This window comes from Impatiens glandulifera, chromosome 1 (assembly GCF_907164915.1).
Source record: "Impatiens glandulifera chromosome 1, dImpGla2.1, whole genome shotgun sequence".
NCBI classification, from domain to species: Eukaryota; Viridiplantae; Streptophyta; class Magnoliopsida; order Ericales; family Balsaminaceae; genus Impatiens; species Impatiens glandulifera.
Window position 1 is genome coordinate 12,113,490 of NC_061862.1, and position 24,349 is coordinate 12,137,838.

At 30.8% G+C, this 24,349-nt stretch overlaps 5 non-coding genes and 1 pseudogene across 5 annotated transcripts; 2 read left to right on the forward strand and 4 right to left on the reverse strand.

The window, feature by feature from the left end:
* Window positions 1-4,395: 4,395 nt before the first annotated feature.
* Window positions 4,396-4,466, forward strand: TRNAG-GCC. Its single transcript has one exon. It is a non-coding gene; the product is annotated as a tRNA-Gly (tRNA).
* A 1,295-nt stretch (window positions 4,467-5,761) lies between these two features.
* Window positions 5,762-5,959, reverse strand: LOC124923143. The gene has a single exon (XR_007098156.1). It is a non-coding gene; the product is annotated as a U2 spliceosomal RNA (small nuclear RNA).
* Window positions 5,960-6,330: 371 nt separating this feature from the next.
* On the reverse strand, window positions 6,331-6,928 carry LOC124924517 (annotated as a pseudogene).
* Window positions 6,929-9,500: 2,572 nt separating this feature from the next.
* On the reverse strand, window positions 9,501-9,616 carry LOC124922865. The gene has a single exon (XR_007097917.1). It is a non-coding gene; the product is annotated as a U5 spliceosomal RNA (small nuclear RNA).
* A 969-nt stretch (window positions 9,617-10,585) lies between these two features.
* On the forward strand, window positions 10,586-10,688 carry LOC124923009. The gene has a single exon (XR_007098051.1). It is a non-coding gene; the product is annotated as a U6 spliceosomal RNA (small nuclear RNA).
* Window positions 10,689-20,472: 9,784 nt separating this feature from the next.
* Window positions 20,473-20,670, reverse strand: LOC124923107. The gene has a single exon (XR_007098126.1). It is a non-coding gene; the product is annotated as a U2 spliceosomal RNA (small nuclear RNA).
* Window positions 20,671-24,349: the final 3,679 nt, after the last annotated feature.

Genomic DNA, 24,349 nt, shown 5'->3' on the forward strand with positions numbered 1-24,349 from the left:
ATGAAGTGAATAAAATCGTGCTCTCCACTAATGAATGAGATGTTGCGTGCTATTCACTAAACTATCATAGGCTATATTTTATAAACCAAATCTAATAATACTTTATATAAACTTTAAATAGTCATCTAATAATAAACAAGGGATTTGAGATGATAGATCAATTCAATTACTAGAAGCGGAACATACCTTTAGCTTCCATTTTCTTGGGATAAATTTCGGTTGATGGATATTCCAATCTAGCACAACCCTTAACTTCATTTTGGGAGTTTTCACTCTATGAATCCTCTATGTCTCTTGAGACCATAATAATAGTTGAAGTATAAAAAACCCTAAAACCCTTTTGACTAAAAACCAATAAAAACAATTTTGTTGATTTATTTTAATATTTAATTTTATGAGATGTGTTATTCTTAATATATTAAAGGAAACCAAATATTTTAAAATTAGAATAATAAAGTTTTGGTTTGTATAATCCGTAAAAAAGACTACCACAATTTAAAGTATGTGAGAGAAGTCTATTAATGAATAAGTAAACATTAATATTGAAAAGGGACAAATATTTAATGGCATTTGTGCTTGGAACATCAAATATCTTGCAATTTTAAAAATGTATTGATTATTACACTCAACCACTCCGGTTTTTTTTGGGAGGGGTATAAGTGCATGTTAGTATTCTTACTTTTAAATAACAGAAAATATATAAATACGATGTTACAACAAAAATGAACTATCATATCCAAAATGAGAAATCACTAATTTAGAGGGTTTGATCTAAGGAATGTGTTAAACATGTTTCCCTTAAAAAGTTTCATCGTCTCCCATATGTGTTGGAGCTTATCACATATGGATGTCTCTCAGGGTACAATAAATCTAGTAGTAACCATTCACTAGAATCACTACGTATCAAACTTAACCAATGTGCATAAATTATCACCAGATTTCAACAGAAAATATCGAGCAAAAATATCGAATAGCACTCACAAAATATTGAGAAGAATTTTGGAGATAATAAGATGATATATTGATGTTGTATTGTACATAAGATGGTGAGGGATAGAATGCCTATTTATATTGTTGAAATAATAAATTGTTAACTAGAATTATCAATTGATTCAACGACTGCCATTGATTGTCTCTTCATTTGTCTCAATATATCTTTATAATTATGAATAAATGCTTGCCAAAATTAATTAAGATATTTATTTTACATTACTCACGTTACATGAGGTTTTTCAATTGTTAATAATAATATTAAATTATCAAAACAATTGATAATAATAAACTCATATAAGTTACACTAGAAATTAATAACATTTTTTTAATTGGTCATCAAGGTATTTAAATCAATTATTTTAAATTAATTACTTCAAATTATACATTTGGATCAAATTTCACCATTTAATTCACGTTTGAATTTTAATGTGAAATTGATTTGATTTTATTACCCACATTTTAATTTCCATTCATTAATGGAATTTATAGAATTAATTTAAAAATTACAACAATCTCCCACATTAATGGAACTTGAAAAATTAACCCGGTGAAAGGTTCATTAGTTGAATCCTACATATGATAGGTAGGGGTAACCTTTGAACATTCCCTTATGAAAGTATTTAACTTTATTTGTCAATTAATAGACTCGATGTCCTTGACCTATTCTTCCATTTGTGTAAACATTACACACTTTCACATAAAATTCTTCCTGATACATGTTAAGCTCTCATGGTTGTGTTTTTTTGGCCATGGAACACGTAGTTTTGTGAGAGAGTCTAGAATTGAAACGTACAATTTCTTCGAAGCGTCCCCATTTCTCCCTCACATAGGTGATCTCTTTGATCACAAAGAATCATTAAAAGAGAAATGTTTATCCTTGTTAAAATATATATTATTTATTAATGATTAATCTCCAATAATAATCTTACAAGTTAGTACAATTAGGTTGTCCTATTAAACCTAGTAATTGTGATCTCTAGTGTGCATAGGTTATGTTTTCCTTCGTACCAACTTATAGTAGTCCCATCTCTTAAAAAACATTCAAACTAACTTTTCATTCAATAATTTGGTTAGTGGATCCACAATGTTATCTTTGATTTATATAGTCAAATTTGATAACTCAATTAGAGAGTATAGTCTAATAACATTATGTCTAAGACATGTATGTCTAGACTTGTCATTGACTCTAAGCTTGTCAAATTTCATATTAATATCATAATAATTAGAAATTTTCTTTAGTACACTTGAGGTAATCTTGTACATCTTCTAATAAAACTATAGTCATTCAAACATGCTTACCATTTAAATATTTTTTTAAAGAAAATATCGTTTACTTGGCCAACTGGTAGACAAAATGTCTTTGAACTATTATTCTTCGTGTAAACAATTACATATTTTTCATAAAAATATTTTATTTTTCGAAATATGTCAAAAATATAGATTATAACGTTTAATCTATCGATCATAGATAGATTGCACTTTTAAATGTAAAAATATTCACTTGTAAACATAAAGTCTTTCATTTAATAATAACAATACGTTATTTGATAACAACATGATATTTCGTGTAGTGCAATTCACATCCTTAGTGTATTTAATTATTTTTATCGTAATTTACAATGATAAAAATATCGTACAAAAGACACGTAATAAATAATTTTCATTATCTTCATGATATATATATTTGTCACATTCACTTTTAATCAAAGTATGATCAAATTTTCATATCATTATTATAAAGTTTGTTATAAGTCATACAAATACTTTATAAACTTTCTTTTTCATCTATTTCATAAAATTATTTTGATGACATTGGTTTTTCAAACATTTATGAAAGTAATGTCAAAGAAATGACACGTTTTTTATTTCAAAATCTTGAAATTTGAAATATCAATTTGAGCATCGACTCATAAAATATAAACAAAATGCTTTCTTGTTATTTTATTTCCTTTTGTAAAGTTGCGCAACTTTGTCTTTTGTAGAGAACATATTTCTCTAACAACATATTATTATTTTTTATGCATCATAATATGCACAATAATTTTTGTATTTTATTAATAAAAAAATATTTGCCCCACATTGGTGTTGGTATCTTTTTAAATCACAAACATATGTATGAAATAAATTAATGATTTTCTAATCACACAATTCTTTAACAAATTTCCCTTTGTTATACTTATTATTGTGAATATTGAAATGAATAAATCATTCATAAATAATTTATATATAAGTGATAAGAACATTTATTTATATAAATCATTCTATACATAACCTCTACATGAAAAATTAAAGTATTTATTCCAACATGTTATTTATATAAAATAAATTAGAATATATAATCAAATAAATATTCATTATCATGCCAAAAGGAATTAATATTTAATCAAATAAATATTCATCATGTCACACGATTTCTACAAAAGAAATCACAATGTGGCTTGCACATTCGTTTGCAACGGTTGCACATTTGCATGTGATAATGTTGGCACATATGTCGCATCTTTTCTCAAATTAATTAATATGTTTCTCTTTAAAAACAAATCAAAGAAGGTATTGTTATTGAAATCAAGAACCAAGTAGGCCCTCCTCTATTAATGCGCATAATAATGAGTCTTCTTTTTGTCTCTTCAAATCTGAACTACACTAGCTTCAACTTTCAGCTTTAGTATTTCTAAAACTGGACCTTTTGTTTTGGAGACAAGATGCATCTTAAAGATGTTTATCTTGAGTAGGGAATGATAGAATTGGGTGAATAAATCAAATGTAATAAGTTATTTGTAAAATAAGTTAAACATTTATTGACAAATGTATTTTCATTATATATCTAAAAGAGATAAATATATAACACCTATATATAGAGTAACATTTTTGTCTATCATTCATTCATGTAATTAGATTTCATCATCTCTATAGAAAACCCCAGGTCATTCTATGCTAGCTGTGACACAAAATATGTGAGTGTTTTTATGTGGCATTTCATAGGTAACCTTAAGAATCGACGATATTTCCATTGGAGAGAGCGGTTGAGCTCTTTTGGTAGGGGATTTCCAAGAACGGGCTGTACTGGGATCATGTTGGGGGTTACTAGAAAGCAAGTTTGGAACAACCGGATAGAGTATTGTTTTTGAAATATGAGAATGTGAAAAGTGATATGAAAGTTTGGGCGAAGAGGGATTGGCTGAGTTCATGGGGTTCCCTTTCTCTTTAATTAGTCTTCGAGAATTTGAGGACTAATTAAATGGAGAGTTTAGTCTTCTCTCGAGGAGGACGGTGAAAATGAAATACAACCAATATTTTAGGAAATAAGAAGTGGACGATGATTGAAAGACGAGGGAGAAAATTGATCGGATTAGTAAATAGAAACTTAAAGAATATTAATAAATATATTGCTCTTCACAACAAGCACCAGTGGTCTAGTGGTAGAATAGTACCCTGCCACGGTACAGACCCGGGTTCAATTCCCGGCTGGTGCATTTATATATATGGGTGACAATGATGAAATTGCCTTCTTCTGGCTTACTAGGGTCTGCCATACACCATCTTCTTAAGATGATAAAATGGGCTTTCAGAGTTCTTCCCATATCTTTTATTTTTTAAACTTGAAAAATGTAAAAATAAGCCAAATAATTGTCTCTAATTTACATTAATTAATCCATCCACACATGACAGACAGTTTGGTTTATGTTTTAAGATGATGAAGATACAACGGTAGGATTTGCAATACATACCAGATTAAGCCATTGGGTTCTGCTTCATGTTTTGACATATTATTCAAATTAAGATCAGGTGTAGTTTGCATATATAGAAGCCAAGGGACATTTCCCAACCTGTTCCTACATAAGAATTAAGCCCAAGTATGTTGTCACTGAGCTATCCGAGTGGGTACAAATATATACTATATGAAAAGACTTACCTTTACCAATTCATTCCAAAAATATGTTCAGCTAAGTTTGCTAACTAACTCAAAGAGGAGACCAGTCTCTTCTGATTACTCAATTAATTCCATCCTTTCATTTTCACTAAGGATAACCGTGGTGCATCCAAATTCCAATAAGTTGTATTGTTATTTCCTTCTTGTTTCTATTGGCTTACTAGGAGGGTCTTCCATACATCATCTATATAAGATGTTAAATGAGGCTAATGAGTTTTCCATTTTTTGTGTTAAATTGTGATATACTTTCCTAGGACCACCATCTCCTTATGTTATAAGTTGTATTGTTATTGCCTTCTTCTTCTTTTTTTTTTCCATTGGCTTACCAGGGTCTGCCATACATCATCTATATAAGATGATAAATGAGGGTTTCCATTTTTTGTGTTAAAAAAAACATAGTTTCCTAGGACCACCCTCTCCTTGTGTTATAATTTGTGTTGTTATTGCCTTTTGGTTATATTTTATTCTTTTACCTATATATACTTCTTTTATCCAATTTCAAATAATCAACATAACTCAATATCTAATAATCTTCTAAACATTTGAAATTGAAAATATATAAAATAAACTTGATAAGAAGACCGTAGTAACTAGAAATCACAAATGTTTGTCTCCACTTACATTTATCCATAATACATTCACACATTACAGTTTGGTTTAAGTAGAAAGTTGTGTTTTAATTCATTGGTTTATTGTATTGTCCATAAGTTATTTATAGAATAATTCTTCATTATTCAGTTGTTAGGTTAGATGTACAGTAACACTAGACAAATAAAGCAATAATACTAAATAGTATACATGTCCTAAACAGGATATCAAAATTTGGACTACACATTGGTGGGATGCGCCAGGCCCAAGCAGAAGTGCAACGCTTAGGCAACGCTTGAACAGCCCCAATAGCAAGCTACTGTAATGGGCCACTCCCCCTAAAAAAATTAATTTAATATCGTGTGAGCCGATGGCCCACGTATCAGATATTAAACTGATAAGAACAGATACTACACTTGATCTTAGCCAAAAGGCCGAGAAAGGTATGATTATTTCAGACCTGGACTATCCATTTTATATTAGTTTCATATTCTTTCCCAAGTTTGAAGTTCCAATGTGGGACGTATTTATACAATCTTATGTGAGCATGTGGAAACAAGGCAAAATAAAATGCAACAGAATCTGCTTGCTTGCTTATTTATGCTTTTATAATTTGGATAATAAAATAAAATGCTTTTATCATGATCTTATTTTATCTATTGCATTTATTAATTTCAAAACTTCTCAAATAATTCAAATATCCTAAAAAAACAATATTAACCAAACTAGATAATGATCACATAACTCTAATTTAAACTACACTAAAATAAAGAAAATGAATATTATAAAATACAAATAAATAAAAGGGGACAAAACATTCAAGTGTAGGTTTGAGGATGTGCCAAAAAAATAAGCTTTAACGACTTCACACAATCCGACCGCCCTATCCTTCCCAAGCTCGATATCATCTTCGCTGATCTTCACGCACTATTTGGTGTTGTACTTGCTCGTGATCATACAAACACTCCCTGTGTAACCGTGTGGCTCAAACTTCACCTCGTAAATGATGGGGACTCGAGCTTGTCCATAAGGTATCCCCTTCAATTAAAGTGTATTTGCACATGAGTTTTTCCTTGTCCAATGCATCTATCCTATATTTTCACATATTTAATTGGTCTGTCTGTAAAAATTATATCAATTAATAAGAAAAATGATTCTGGTTATCTTCTTATAATCATTGATTGGTAATTAACTTTCACTTGTATCTGCTTGATGCTTCCGACTTCACCATCTCCTTCAAGGAATTCGATGCTCTTTATGGAGGCTAGGCTAGGCTTGGGACTGAGGTTGTGAGAGTCAAGGATCAAGGCCTTGAATAATCTCTCTGGTGTAACTTGAGTCTTGAATTCCTGGTTGATCTTCACAACACCCATTTTTTTCTTTTTCAAATGAGTGATCAGCTGATGAAGAAGAAAATGGGAAAAGATTGATTTGTTATTGGTAGATTAAAGTAAAGAGATTGGAATATAAATCAAAGTGGAATACTTGACTTAAGCTAATGGAAGATGGGGAGATGACCTATGAGCTAACTCCACTAATCCGGAGACCATAGTCATTAGTTATTACTACAAAAACCGTGTTCGTGACCCTATAGAACTTGTTAGTTCCCTACATTAAAAAATAAAAATCATAGTTTAATAAATAAATAAATAAAAAGACAAATATATTTTAAGTAATTTATCTTAATTAACTAGTGTAACTTTTGTTAACATTGTTTATTATAGCCTTTCTTTTAATATAAAATCATATTAGTACTGCAATGTTCTACCCACTTAAGTGCTTATTTACTTATTAATAACACATTTATTTAACTTTGTTTTCTGTGAATTTTTTATTTTTTATTTGAGGTGGTTAACATAACTCTACCGTCATAAAGTATAATGTTATTGTGCTAACAGAATAGCATTAGATAATGTAGGCAATAAAGAAAGACAAATATTTTAACGTGGTTCACAAAGATAAAATTTGGCTACGTCCAACCGATAGAGATAATATTATTGAGAAGATGGTTATAAAGATAATGATATTTTGACAGATTAGGGTTATGACACGAGTTTATATAACATTCAGTTTCCCCCCTAAACCCTAATATTAATGGGATGTTTCTAATTAATATTATATATTTGTCTGGGTTTTTGGTAAATAAAAATATATAGTTTACTAAATTGGTTGTCTGAAGACAATGACTGCATGATCGTAACTTGATTTTCATCCACTTGTTTTGTCAAGGTGAAACATTGTTTCTACTATGTTTCTCCTTGAGGGGAGATGTAAGATAATTATACAATTTAATAAATTATTAATTAATTAGATAAAAACAAGTAATTAGTTTTAATACATATTAGTTAGTTTAAAACTAATTAGTTAGTTTTAAAACTCTTATATCAAGGAGATGTAATTGTCTGGATAATAACTTCAATAATACAATTTCCAGTTTATATATTTCACTTCAAAATTTTAACATGGTGTTAGAGATTCAAAGTTAAGAATCTTGGAGAGTTTTTCACTGTCTCTGTCGATGGTCGTAGCAACCATTGACGGAGGACTTTATTCTATATTCTACTATTGTTACTGAAAGAATATTTGAGTAATTCTGACGAAAAAATCGTGCTCTCCACTAATGCATGGGATGTTGCGTGCTCTCCACTAATTCATCATATGTAATATTTTATAAACCAAATCTAATAATACTTTATATAAATTTTAAATAGCCTTTAAATGTTAAACAAGGGATTTGAGACAATAAATCAATTCAATTACTAGAAACGGAATATATATATTTAGCTTACTTTATTCTTAATTGTTCCTGGGATGAATTTCGATTGATGGATCTTCCAATCTAGCACAACCCTTAATTTCACTTTGGGATTTCTCACCCTATTAATCCTCTATGTCGATGGGGAGACAAGAAAGATGTCCTACTCCTACCTACTAAATGTTGTAACCCTACTAATATCAATCGACATGTATTAAGTCCAATGGGCTTGATCTAGTGTAGCACTATGTAGATTGTGGACCATAACTATATTTATTAGATTTCGTTTTTTATAAATCAGTCCCTCATAGATATTTAAATAACCATTTTTTTTTGTCTCTACAAATTTATTCCATAACCTACGTACCCCATAAACCTCCTTAATACCATATTTGATCACTTTAGTTTAGGTTTATTACATAATAGCCCAACACTATAAATATTGCACTAAATGCCCAATAATTATTGAATTAATTATAAAATAATCCAACAATCTCCCAATGGGCCGAATATGCAAATCCAAAAATAGTGTAATCTTATTGCTAGCTTGAATGATTATTATAAACTTTAGGGCATCCCTTACAATCTGGTCCATTAACTATATTAATAAAGGATCATAGCGACTTTAGTTAGCATCATCGTAACTAAACCTTCCATGGTCACATTACCAACATAGCTAAATGGCATAGATAAATTATGGATGCATATCATGAAAATACATGAATTAGATCACCAAATGTCTATTTTCAACTCGTCCTCTTTAAGAGATTAAAACCTTTTAAATTTAATTGAGATAATAAAATGAATACATTGAAAATTACGATAAAAATGATTAATTACTAAGGATGTGAATTGCACTACACGAAATATAATGTTGCTATCAAATAATATATTGATATTATTAAATGAAATACTTTACGTCTACAAGATAATATTTTCACTTGAAAGTGCAATCTACGTATTTAAATCTTCAAAGAAAGTTTTGATCGATAGATTAAACTTTATCATTCATCTATATTTTGACATATGTCGAAAAATAAAACATTTCTATGAAAAATATGTAATTGTTTACACGAACAAAAAGACATTTTATTCACTCCTCTAACTAAATGATTTTTGAAGAGAATTAACTATGATGTAAAAAATTAATCTGCGCAGTTCTCTAAAAGAATATAATTTTGAATTAAATTTTCATAGATAAGACAAATTCAAAGTTTAAACTCAATTGTATGGTGGCTCCGTTTAGAGGACCCAACAAAAATAGGAGTATGCCACGTATTGCAAAGAACACACGGTATTCTTTAGTAAAAGGCGAAAGAATAGTTCGCCTTGTGTTCAATGCTTGGCTTCATAGTTTTCTGTAATCACCAACTCCCCACTTATAATAATATCGGATCCCTATTTTCACTTCATCTAACAATGTGGGACAACATACTTTTTTTTTGTTATTATTGAGCCTTATGGTTTTTCTTCTTCTTCTATTTAAAGGATAAGATCATTTAATAATATTTTTAAGAACTTGATACTTTTTTTATGTATATTATTTTATCAAACTTATATATATCAATGTTAATAACAAACTATTACAATGAATTATTAGTTTAGCTTCAATAAAAAAAATTTATTTTAAATATTTGATTTTCACAAAATTCGTTTTAATTTGGATTGAAGTTATTACTACGAGGGTAGTTATAACTCGTACTTTCAAATAAGGTATATGACTCGTATTTGATAATTAATAAATGTATGTTATATTCATTATGAAGAATGTTACTTATAATTAATAGAGGCATCAACACCTTCAAGGGTGGGTATATGTACAACTCGGGTAACTCAAAACAGTTTGCATGCGAATGGAAATAACGACGTGGAGAAATACCGCCGCTATTGAGTTCGTCGGTCGATGAAGAGATCTAGTGACCGTAAACTACGTATATTTTGTTTATTTACTTCATATTATAATCATTCTAGCTATTATTATCATTCTAGCCGGGTACATTTTATAGAAATAACATAGCCCAACTATATTTTAAATTCTAGCTCCGCCCTTGAACACTTTATCAACATGACATAAGGGGTAGCTCCCCATTCTTTTTCTCTCATAAAATCAATATTCCCTCAAAAGAAAACCCCATAAATCGAGGGCATTCTTTCAAGGAACCTCATTCTTTATATAGAAACATGCATTCATCGAAAAATGCTCTAGTAGTCTTTCACAAGAAATAGCAGATGTGTATTCGTTTTCTAAAATTTATCCCATATCGATCCTATAACTCAAGAATGAAGTATTTTTAACAAGGAGAGCGGGAAAAGCTTATTTTCCTTCGGGGACATCCGATAAAATTGGAACGATACAGAGAAGATTAGCATGGCCCCTGCGCAAGGATGACACGCACAAATCGAGAAATGGTCCAAATTTTTTTTACCCTTTTTTCTGTCTTATGCCTACGTTGGCGACTGGATACTAACCCTATCTATCATTTCCCCATTACTTCGCCTCTTCTAAAACCATGCATCAACGCTAAACATATTTTCTTTTATCAATACCTATCAATAATTTATTGTCACAAATTTCCTCATACATTCTTAGTCCCTTTAACAATTATCATTAACATCAAATAATGTAGTTTATTCCAGATTAAGAAAAAAAATTGCCATACATAATTTGTGATATTATTTGCCCTAACTCAAAGCACAACCCTCACTAAAGTCAATTAAAGTCAACTAAAGTCAAGGCCATCATTTTCCTTATTTCCTTCTATCTTAGTTTCCTTCAAATCTTTCTTTATAACAGGAAATACTTTTTATAGACAATAAAATATCATGCCAAATGAAACCAGATCTCATTTTTTATTATTTTGTAAAATAGTCCATTCATCATTTATAACATTTTGTCCTTTTTGTAATTTGAGATGATTATTTATTTATTTATTGGTTGTTTGAAATATATATAATTTCCAAGAATTCCAGATAATTGTTACTTTTTTAATTGGATGCATATAGAAATATTTGAGGTGCATAAGATAATATATGGTTTCAGTGATATTGGACACAAAATCATCTAACCAAGTAGGAATTTTCCTTTATTCATTCAAAAATTCAAAATTTCGTGTTTCTGAATGAAGAGTTTGTAATTCATAAAAAAATAAGAAAATGAATCAAGAATATTATTTCCATACAAAATAATGTCTCTTGAGACAATAATAATTTCAGTTGAAGTAAAAAAACCCTAAAACCCTTTGACTAGAAGAGTATCCAATAAAAATACCTTGATTTTCTCTCTTTACAAATTTAGTTTGATGAGGGATGTTATTCTTAATATAATAAATAAAGGCAACCGGATATTCTAATTTAGAATAGTCAAGATTTTTTTTTTTTTTTTTTGGGAAAACAGCTTAGTGCTATTTCATTAAAAAAAACCCAAAAGAGGGGAAAAAATACAAAAGTTTAAGATCAGATCTAGACAATTTCTAAATTTGACAATGAAACAATAATTGAATTACAGACAATAACAATAATCAATTAGCGCCTACAGCGTTTTCACTTTTATTCTACTTGTGACCTTCTCAAACGAAATATCCCATATATGGCAGAGCTTTCTATTCTCTTCATTCCTTTCGATTCCTCTCCAGGATTGAATGAGTGCATTTCCATCTGAAGTTATATCTCTCCAAATATCTTCAGCGGTTCTACTTCTTCCACTGTGAGTTCTTGAATTTCTTTCTTTCCAGATATTGTAGATTACTGCTCCAAAGTAGCATTTCAACATACTTACATAGAAGGATCTTCCTTTTGCTTTATTCTTCATCCACTCTTGGATTTCTTCCCATATTCTTGGAAAGTTGATGATGTTCATGTTTGCAGCATACATCCTCCAGATTTGTCTTACAAAAGAGCATTCCCCAAATAAATGGTTTATGCTTTCCTCAACTTCCGAACATAGGACACAGTTGATATCAGGAATGTTTATATATTTTCGAATTCTGTCTTTTGTTGTCAACTTTTTCCTGTATACCAGCCAGAGAATAAATTGGTGACGAGGAATAATCTTTGGAGACCATACCACATTATGCCAATCTACCTCCCGTCCTTTTGTTCTAACAATTTCCCATGCCTTTCCTGTAATAAACTTCTCATTGCTTTATGTTTTCCAGCTTATTTCATCATTATTTTCATTGAGTTGCTTCTGCCTCATTAGGTTTAGGATTCTATCACCTTCTGCAATACGCCTCAAAAGTGAATCACATCTACCTTCATATACGTCTCTAAATGAGTACTTGATGTATTCTCTTCTAACTCTGTTTCCTTGCATTTCTTCTTTGAATATAATGGGAATATTATCCAGCCAAGGATCATGCCAGAATAGTACCCCTCTTCCATTTCCAATTGTGGTTTTCACCATTTGAAATGCATCTTTTCTTGTTTTTAGGATTTTCTTCAATGACCATGCCATTATTTCGTTGATGCTTAGTGTCCAGATACTCTGCTCTTCTTTCATAAATCTTGTATGCACCCATTTGACCCATAGGGAGTCCGCTTTTTGCTCCAACTCCCATAAGCTCTTGATGGTGAGGGCTTTGTTCCATTCAACACAACTTTTTATTCCTAGTCCTCCTTCTTCTATGGGAGTGCAAACATCCTCCCATTTGACTTTTTTTCCTCCTCTGCCTTGTGTTCCTCATATGTAGTCTCTCATGATTCTATCGAGTTCAGCCACTACTTTCTTTGGGATGACTATCTGTTGTGCCCAGTAACCAATAATTCCAAAAATGACTCTTTTAACGAGCTCGATTCTACATGCATAAGACAGTTTTTTCGTAGCCCAACCCAAAACAGAATGTCTAACCTTTTCTACCAATTGTCTAAAGTGATTGTATCGGAGTTGTTTTGATGACAGGGGTACTCCAAGGTATTTCACTGGTAGTTCACCTTCCTTGATTCCCATAATATTGAAAATGTTTTCTTTCCTTTCTTCATTAACCCCTCCATAGAAAGCCTGACTTTTGTCCTCATTGATGTATAGACCTGTAATACTCGAAAAGATTGTTAGAGCTTCTTTGATTATACTAACAGATTCAACATCCGCATAAGCCACAAAAAATAGATCATCTGCAAAACATATATGGGTTATTGTTTCTTCTTTGCAGTACGGGTGAAATTTGAAATGATGACTTCTCAGAAGCATTTTTAAAATGCAGTCAAGAATTTCCATTATTAAGACGAATAAGTAAGGAGATATAGGGTCTCCTTGCCTTACTCCCCTTTCACCCTTGAAAAAGCCTCCATGAATACCATTCATGCTCACAACAAAGTGAGGAGTGGAAACACATTGCATAATCCAATCAATGAAAATAATTGGAAAACCTGCAGCAAGGAGGAATTCGTGGATTGATCCCCATCTGATCGAGTCAAAAGCTTTTTTAATGTCAATTTTGAAAGCCACACGTGGCGATATGTTTTTCTTTCCATATCCATTCAATAAGATTTGCATGAGTAAGATGTTATGGGAAATAGAGTGTTTGGGAATAAATGCTGATTGCCTTAATCCTACAAGTTTATCAATAACTGTTTTCAAACGTTGCGAAATAATTTTTGAAATAATTTTATAAATAACATTGCAACATGAAATAGGACGAAAGTCCTGAATTTTTTCCGGAATTGAATTCTTAGGAATCAAATTCAACACTGTGACGTTCCATTGCTTCAACATTTTCCTGTTTTGGAAGAATTCCAAAACCCCTTCGCTTACATCTTTACCCACTATTTCCCAGTTTTCTTTGAAGAAGTTCGCGTTGAAACCATCTGGCCCTGGGCTTTTATCCCCTTTCATCGAAAACACAGCTTTTTTAACTTCTTCCATACTAACTATTGTAATCAATTTGTTACCACTTTCTTCACTGATTTTCCTTTGCACAATCTGTTGAAGCAATCTTCGGTTGTCCTCTATTGTTGTGCTAGTTTCTGTTCCAATCAGCTCTTTGTAGAAACTTATTGCTTCCTCATGAACTGTTTTTTGTCCCTGTAAAACATCTCCATTTGAGTTTGTGAGCCTTAAGACCTGATTTCTGAAATTCCTTGATGAACATTTTTTATAGAAGAAAGAAGTATTCTTGTCTCCTAATGAAAGCCAATTTTCTCTAGATTTTTGCTTAGCAAAACTTTCCTCTTTAGAACAGAGGTCTCTAAATCGCGTAAGAGCCTCTTTTTCCTCTTCCCTGTTATAAGGTAGATTTGGGGCTCTTAGTGCCTTGCTTTGTATTTCCTCTAGTTTCATTCTGGCTTCCTCTACTCTTTTAGAAATCCCACTATATTTTTTCCGGTCTAGTTTATTCAGCTTCCCTTTAAGTAATCTTAGTTTCTCACAAACTCTAAACATCTTTGTTCCATTAATTCTGATGTTCCAAGTTTCATTAAGGATTTTATTAAATTCTTCATCTTTCATCCAGAAATTGAAGAACTTAAAGGGTCTTTTCTGTTTTTTCTCCTTTTCCCAAAAGAATTTCAAAGGGCAGTGATCAGATATACCTGGTTGCAAAACCTGTATTTGGCTTCTTGGGTAAAATTCCACCCATTTTTCATTCACTAGGCCTCTATCAATTCTGCTCTTTCTCATGTTGTCCGCCCCTCTTGTAGTTGACCATGAAAATAGATTACCTGAGAAAGACGGTTCAATGCAGTTTATGTCTCGAATGCATTCGTTGAAATCTTGCATGTCTTGTGTTATGTCTGTCTCAGGCTCTCTTTCATTCCTGAATCTTGTAACGTTAAAATCTCCCATAATAACCCATGGTTCGTCGTCCGTAATGCTTCTTCTTAAATCATTCCAAAGTGTCCTCCTCTCTGTCCTAGAGTTGCTTGCATAAACTACCGCAAAAAATATTTTTACCCTTGTCATCAAATTGATAACCTCTGTCAAAATAACTTGCTTGCTTTCAAAAATTTTCTTGATTTCAACCCTTCTTTTATCCCATCCTACCCAGATTCTACTTTTAATCCCATCAGAGTTATGAATAAATTCCCATTCTTCTTTGAAGCAACCTTGGGCAACATTCTCTATTTGACTTTGTCTGACTTTTGTTTCAATAATTCCAAATACTGTGATTTCATTCTTCTCTGCTATTCTTCTAACTTCTCTTCTTTTTATGGGGTCATTTAACCCTCTAATATTCCATGTCATTAAGTTCATTAATGAAAAGAAGATGTTCCAGCTTTACTTCCCCTTCCTTTACTTTTTCTTCCTTTCTGTTTTTCCCATATAGCAGGGCTATAAGGAATTGTATTTTCCTTAATTTTCTTACCTTCTTGTTTTGGGATTTTTGTGTTTCTCTGGTCAACTTTTTTTTGAATTGGAGATTGTACAGTTTCAATCGATTCAGCTTCCTCTTCTTTATCTTTCCCATTTCCTTCACCCACTTCCCCTTTCTTGCTTTCTCCCACACTTTCCCTTTCCACAACCTCTTCGTTATTGATTCTTGCTTCCAATTCAAGTTTCTTTGTTACCTCTTCATTCTCAGCCTTTGATTCTGAATCTCTTAACACTCTGTCTTCCTTCCCCTGTTCTTCAAAACCATGTTCTGAATTTCCTTCCTTATCTTGATCCTTCTGTTTACTCAATACTAATTCTTTAGTAACCATTTTCTGTCTTTCATTCTCAACCTTTTCCTTTTCCAACATTTCTTGTTCTTCTTTCTGTTTCTTTTCTGTCTCTATCTTTGTCTCTTTCTCGATCTTCTTCTTCCTTTCTTCTTCAATTATTTTCGGGCACTTGTAACAGACATATTCGAATGTATTACAATCAAAGCATCTATTCGGCCTCCACTCATATGAGATTCTCATAATTGTGGGTTCACCTTTTCTGTCTGTTACCGTCATCTGGTATGGAAGTTTTGATCTCAGGTGTATCTCAATGCACATCCTAGCATAAGTCATATGCTCACCTTTTTCTGTAGTTGGGTCCATGTAGAGTGGACTCCCCAATAGGCTCGCAAAGTGACTTAATGCTTCAGGGTTATACATGTGGGGAGGGATGTTGCGCAATTGGAACCAGATTTGCGCAGTTTCTTTGGGCTTGCTGAAGAGGTTCATACCTTCTGTCCATTTTTCGAGTTTCATGTAGTTTTTTCCAACAAATGTGTGCCCATTGATCAGAATACTTTCGAGATCTGATCCTTCTTTGAATTTGAGAAAGTACAAGTCATGAATGTTTGATGTTACCTTTTCTAGACCATTTTCCCCCAATTGTTCCATTAGAGTTTTTTTGGTTACTAGAAATGGCACCTTATTTCTTCCGATGAAGTTTCCCACTATGACATTCTTCCATGAATTTACGCAGTTTTCCTCAACTTCTTGGGGTAGTTTGAATTCAAACGGGGAATCGATAATTTCAACTTTTGGCTTAAATGTTCCAAGAAAAATCTTTCCCCTCTCTTGAACTGGATTGTCAGCTTTTGTTTCCCCTATGTTCTTCTGCCCTACATTCTGTTTCTGTTGTTCATTCTGCTCGTTACTCTGGTTTTGCCCTGTTTTCTGATCCTTCCCTTGAGTTTTTCTTTGTTCTTCAGCTTTCTTCCAGACCTGGTCTACATTCCAATTAGAATTGTTCTTGATGAAGTAGACTCTGGTTTTGGGGCATTTAGAGAGATCTCTCAAAGTTTCAACAGACTAGCTCACAATAGTATCGTACTCCTCTTTTTTGAGGAGATTCCAGTCTTGTAGGTAATGTAGGTTGAGTTGCTCTGTGTACTGTTGGCTTTTCTCTTTGCTTAAAACGATTTGACCTTTCTTTCCCAGTATCAATAATTTCGTTATCTGATTTCTAAGTCCTTTCAGATTGGCCCTTTCATTAAAACCAACCCTCCATTTCCTCGGGTCTGTTTCTTTACCCAATACTTTCGCTGCCATTCTTTGCATTTTTCCTGTTTCACCCAGATTTTCTGCATTAATTCTTTCTCTTTTCAATTCTTTCTGAATTATTTTCTCTGCTTCTTCGTCTGAGTCAGTTATCTCAATAGTCTCAAGTTGAATTTGATTCCCATTAGAATCCGAGTTAATGACCTGTGCATTTTTATTTCCTAGACTATTTTCCAGAACTACTCTATCATTTTCTAGAGCATGTCCTAGACTATCACAATCTAGGCTATCAGCATGTATTCCACTAACAGTTCTATTATCATTTTCATTCATCTCATGAGTGTTATTGGGATTGGTAAAAAACATACCTGGCGTGTTGACTGCAAAATCTTTATTATTGCTCTTGCTCACGTCAGTCAGATTTCCACCATTTCCTCCTCGCTTTGGAGACCCATGATTTTCAAAGAGGATATTCGTGTGATTCTCTCCTAAGCCTATGTGGAGGTTAGTTGCATTCGAATTTTCTATCTTAGGATCAGGGGAGCATGTGCTGGATTCACCCATTGCCCGATTAAGAGAGTTGGCCGGGCTTGTACCAACTGTTGACAAAGAGGGAATTTCCCGTACTGCTGAAGCTACAATGTTTACAAAAGTCATATTTAAAGTGGCCGACACGGACGGATTCGTGTCAGCGAAGCTTTTAACAACTTTACAGTACACATAGGTTTGAAATTGATTTCCTGATGTACTCTAGTCTTGACCGAGAGATCGATGAGTAGATTTAGTAGATTTCTGCGGAAAGACGACCCTTCCGACCGAGAGATGAAATCACGACGCACACGGAACACGGATTGCACAAATCGCACAGATGGCACAGTTCGCACGTCAACGAATGGTGTGTGATTTCTTTGCGACTGCAATCGAGGGTTTCTTCAACGACGATTACGACCGCGACGGCATATCGCGGCACACACGGCACGCTGATCGCACAGTTCGCACTTCACCTAGGTCAAGATTTTGTTTGTATAATATGTAAAATGACTATCCCAATTTAAATATGTGAGGAAAGCTTATTAATGATATGAATAACCATTAATATTTAAAAAGACAAAAAAATATAATAACATTTGTGCTTGGAACATAAAAAGATTTTTCAATTGGAAGAAATTGTTGACGATTACACTAAATTATCCTGTCTTGTTGTGGGGTGTAAGTGCACTCTCTCATTTGGGCTATTTTACTTTGTTTATCTAATGGTTGATTTGAGTGTTTTTCAAATTTCGACTGGCCAATTTGTGCAGATAGTCGTTGTGTCAAACTAAGAGTCTCTTTGATATCCTGGAAAACAAAGAAATATAGTACTTGGTGGTCGACGTAACAATAATGACATTTGTCGATATGCCACAACCTGTTTACTAAGATCATCGTAGATTATTAATGCATTCACTCTATTATCGCGTAAATATTCCCCGTGGAACCCCAGAATTTGGGGTAAGAAATTGCAAGGGAGTAGTATCCGAAGCCGAATATTGTACCATGACCATGAAAGTTTTAGACTATTTCACGCTGATCTTATTATTATTATTATTATATTATTATTAACGTCTTGTATTTAATAGAATTGTATTGGTGTTATTGATGACACTCATGTACAAGTACACCCTAAGGTAACTGAGTCACTAAATTGACATAGTGAAACTAATTATACAACTAAAAATGTCAAAGTTGATGATGAATGATCCATCAGCCCTTGACAATGTTCGAAACAATCCAGTATATAGTTTTTCGCATCCAATAAGGTGTTATTCACTTCATTGTGATTGAGATGACACTTGAAATTTGGAAAAATAAATGAAATATAATATTTTATTCGGGTTTTCAATTGAAAAGCAAGTGAATGATATTAATGTGGCAGGATTGCATAATTTTATCTTGAGAAATATGATATAAAATAATCCCATTAATTTTTAAGGAAATGAAAAAGGAATTTGGCCTAGTATCGAAGATTACATAAATATTGAGGAACATGAAAGATATATTGAACCCGATACGATGAATATTTCCGAGATAAAATTGCTACACAAATTTATTGTTGTATTAATTGAACTTAACTTTTTGTAACCTTTTGCATAATATTGTTCTCATACAATAACAACAAAACTAAATAAAATAAATATATAAATAAATAAATAAATAGCGTGCTCATAATTTTATTTAAAAAATGATGTATAAATAAAAACAAAAATAATTGGATTTTAAATAAAAATTTGTATATAACTCAAAAAATAATAAATTTTAATAAATAAAAATTAAGTGTTTCTATTATTTAAAATGCTGTCTCTAATTGTTTGATTTTTTAATTTATTTAGTAAATACAAATTTACTAAATATTTATTTAGTAAATACAAATTTACTAAATAAAGCATAATAAATAAATAAATAAATAAATAAATAAAAGTACTAATAAAATTAATTATAATTTGTTTTCTTAAACTAACAAGTATAGTAAAATAGAAAACAACCCAAACGAAACCTAATAAAAAATAAATGAAAATAACAAATTTATGTTTTATAAATAAACAAATTTATATAGTGGTCTAACATTATAGGACCAAATTAAGTAACAAGAAAAAGAGTATAAGATAATTCAAAATTGGCTCATGTACATTAAAAGTTTTTTTTATGTAAACAAAATCTAAGAAGAGAATGTTAAATGTATAATTTAAATATATTGCTCTTCACAACAAGCACCACCACCAGTGGTTGGATAGTACCCGGTTTCAATTCCCAGCTGGTACAAATGTGGAAAAATTATGATGAAATTGACTTCTACTGGATTACTTGGGTCTGCCATACATCATCGTTCTTCCATTGTTTTTTTATTTTGTTAAAAAAACATACTTTCATAGGGTCTTCCATACATCATCTATAGAAATGAGGCTATTAAGTTTTCCATTTTTTGTGTTAAAAAAACATAGTTTCCTTGGACCACCCTCTCCTTATGTTATAATTTGTGTTGTTATTGCCTTCTGGCTATATTTTATTTATTTTTATCTATATATATATATACTTCTTTTATCCAATTTCAAATAATCAACATAACTCAATATCTAATAATCTTCTAAACATTTGAACTTGAAAATATATTAAATAAACTTTGATAAGAAGACCATAGTAAATAGAAATCACAAATATTTGTCTCCACTTACATCTATCCATACACATTACAGTTTGGTCTAAGTAAGGAAGTGTTTTTGAATTCATTGGTTTGTTGTCCATAAATTATTTATAGAATAACCCTTCATTATTCAGTTGTTAGTCTAGATGTAGATATCAAAATTTGGACTACACATTGGTGGGATGCGCCAGGCCCAAGCAGAAGTGCAACGCTTAGGCGACGCTTAAACAGCCCCAGTAGCAAGCTACTGTAATGGGCCACTCCCCCTTAAAAAATTAATTTAATATCATGTGAGCCAATGGCCCACGTATCAGATATTAAACTGATAAGAACAGATACTACACTTGATCTTAGCCAAAAGGCCGAGAAAGGTATGCTTTTTAACTTAGCTGACAATTATTTTTATAACAACTTTCTCTCCTTGTTCTTTGTTTTTGTACCGATGTGGGACTTCTTAACATTCTTTCACCTTTATGTGGAACAAGATAATTAATTATTAACCTCTTTTGTCATAAAATAAATTAATGTGAATTATAAAACTAATAATTTTTTATAAAACTAATAATTTTTAACCAATATTCAAATATTTTTTCAAGTATCTTATATAAGAGTTATAATTAATATGATTAAATTGAGTTATACAAAGACCTTGCTTGTCTAGGATATGATTAAATTAAGTTATACAATCTATATTTGTAAACACAACTATAATCTTATCAAATCAACTTTTTGGAATATTAATATTTTTTCTTTAATTTAGCATCTATTCTAATATAAGTACAATGAAAAATAAGTTTCACTCTAATTCAAATATTAATTAAGAGTCTTATATAAGATACCAAAAAAATTGAATTAAATTATAACTAATAATACTTTACATGAAAATGATTGACATCACTAACTTTATATTGTATGTATTTCTTAATAGAACTAGATGTGTATAATTAAATAAGTTTTCTTTTAGCAATATAGGAAAAATTCAAAATACAATGAATCTAATAAGTAAAATCATACATACTAAAGAGTGTATACTAGAACTCAAGCTTTAAAAAAAATATATGTACTTCTGCTAATATAATGTTGTTCCCCTTTATAACAACATTACATGTTTAAATTTTAAAAGCTGAAATCTGGCGACCCATATAACCACTAATTAGTTTTAATACATATTAGTTAGTTTTAAAACTCTTATATTAAGGAGATGTAATTGTTTGGATAATAACTTTAATATTACAATTTCCAGTTTACATATTTCACTTAAAGAATTTAACATGGTATTAGAGCTTTAAAGTTAAGAATCTTGGAGAGTTTTTCACTACCTCTGTCGATGGTCGTAGCAAACATTGACGGAGGGCTTTATTCTATATTCTATTATTGTTAGAGAAAAAAGATTTGAGAGTAATTTTGACCAAAAAATCGTGCTCTCCACTAATGAATGAGATGTTGCGTGCTATTCACTAAACTATCATAGGCTATATTTTATAAACCAAATCTAATAATACTTTATATAAACTTTAAATAGTCATCTAATGATAAACAAGGGATTTGAGATGATAGATCAATTCAATTACTAGAAGCGGAACATACCTTTAGCTTCCATTGTTCTTGGGATAAATTACGGTTGATGGATATTCCAATCTAGCACAACCCTTAACTTCATTTTGGGAGTTTTCACTCTATGAATCCTCTATGTCTCTTGAGACCATAATAATAGTTGAAGTATAAAAAACCCTAAAACCCTTTTGACTAAAAACCAATAAAAACAATTTTGTTGATTTATTTTAATATTTAATTTTATGAGATGTGTTATTCTTAATATATTAAAGGAAACCAAATATTTTAAAATTAGAATAATAAAGTTTTTGTTTGTATAATCCGTAAAAAAGACTACCACAATTTAAAGTATGTGAGAGAAGTCTATTAATGAATAAGTAAACATTAATATTGAAAAGGGACAAATATTTAATGGCATTTGTGCTTGGAACATCAAATATCTTGCAATTTTAAAAATGTATTGATTATTACACTCAACCACTCCGGTTTTTTTTGGGAGGGGTATAAGTGCATGTTAGTATTCTTACTTTTAAATAACAGAAAATATATAAATACGATGTTACAACAAAAATGAACTATCATATCCAAAATGAGAAATCACTAATTTAGAGGGTTTGATCTAAGGAATGTGTTAAACATGTTTCCCTTAAAAAGTTTCATCGTCTCCCATATGTGTTGGAGCTTATCACATATGGATGTCTCTCAGGGTACAATAAATCTAGTAGTAACCATTCACTAGAATCACTACGTATCAAACTTAACCAATGTGCATAAATTATCACCAGATTTCAACAGAAAATATCGAGCGAAAATATCGAATAGCACTCACAAAATATTGAGAAGAATTTTGGAGATAATAAGATGATATATTGATGTTGTATTGTACATAAGATGGTGAGGGATAGAATGCCTATTTATATTGTTGAAATAATAAATTGTTAACTAGAATTATCAATTGATTCAACGACTGCCATTGATTGTCTCTTCATTTGTCTCAATATATCTTTATAATTATGAATAAATGCTTGCCAAAATTAATTAAGATATTTATTTTACATTACTCACGTTACATGAGGTTTTTCAATTGTTAATAATAATATTAAATTATCAAAACAATTGATAATAATAAACTCATATAAGTTACACTAGAAATTAATAACATTTTTTTAATTGGTCATCAGGTATTTAAATCAATTATTTTAAATTAATTACTTCAAATTATACATTTGGATCAAATTTCACCATTTAATTCACGTTTGAATTTTAATGTGACATTGATTTGATTTTATTACCCACATTTTAATTTCCATTCATTAATGGAATTTATAGAATTAATTTAAAAATTACAACAATCTCCCACATTAATGGAACTTGAAAAATTAACCCGGTGAAAGGTTCATTAGTTGAATCCTACATATGATAGGTAGGGGTAACCTTTGAACATTCTCTTATGAAAGTATTTAACTTTATTTGTCAATTAATAGACTCGATGTCCTTGACCTATTCTTCCATTTGTGTAAACATTACACACTTTCACATAAAATTCTTCCTAATACATGTTAAGCTCTCATGGTTGTGTTTTTTTGGCCATAGAACACGTAGTTTTGTGAGAGAGTCTAGAATTGAAACTTACAATTTCTTCGAAGCGTCCCCATTTCTCCCTCACATAGGTGATCTCTTTGATCACAAAGAATCATTAAAAGAGAAATGTTTATCCTTGTTAAAATATATATTATTTATTAATGATTAATCTCCAATAATAATCTTACAAGTTAGTACAATTAGGTTGTCCTATTAAACCTAGTAATTGTGATCTCTAGTGTGCATAGGTTATGTTTTCCTTCGTACCAACTTATAGTAGTCCCATCTCTTAAAAAACATTCAAACTAACTTTTCATTCAATAATTTGGTTAGTGGATCCACAATGTTATCTTTGATTTATATAGTCAAATTTGATAACTCAATTAGAGAGTATAGTCTAATAACATTATGTCTAAGACATGTATGTCTAGACTTGTCATTGACTCTAAGCTTGTCAAATTTCATATTAATATCATAATAATTAGAAATTTTCTTTAGTACACTTGAGGTAATCTTGTACATCTTCTAATAAAACTATAGTCATTCGAACATGCTTACCATTTAAATATTTTTTTAAAGAAAATATCGTTTACTTGGCCAACTGGTAGACAAAATGTCTTTGAACTATTATTCTTCGTGTAAACAATTACATATTTTTCATAAAAATATTTTATTTTTCGAAATATGTCAAAAATATAGATTATAACGTTTAATCTATCGATCATAGATAGATTGCACTTTTAAATGTAAAAATATTCACTTGTAAACATAAAGTCTTTCATTTAATAATAACAATACGTTATTTGATAACAACATGATATTTCGTGTAGTGCAATTCACATCTTTAGTGTATTTAATTATTTTTATCGTAATTTACAATGATAAAAATATCGTACAAAAGACACGTAATAAATAATTT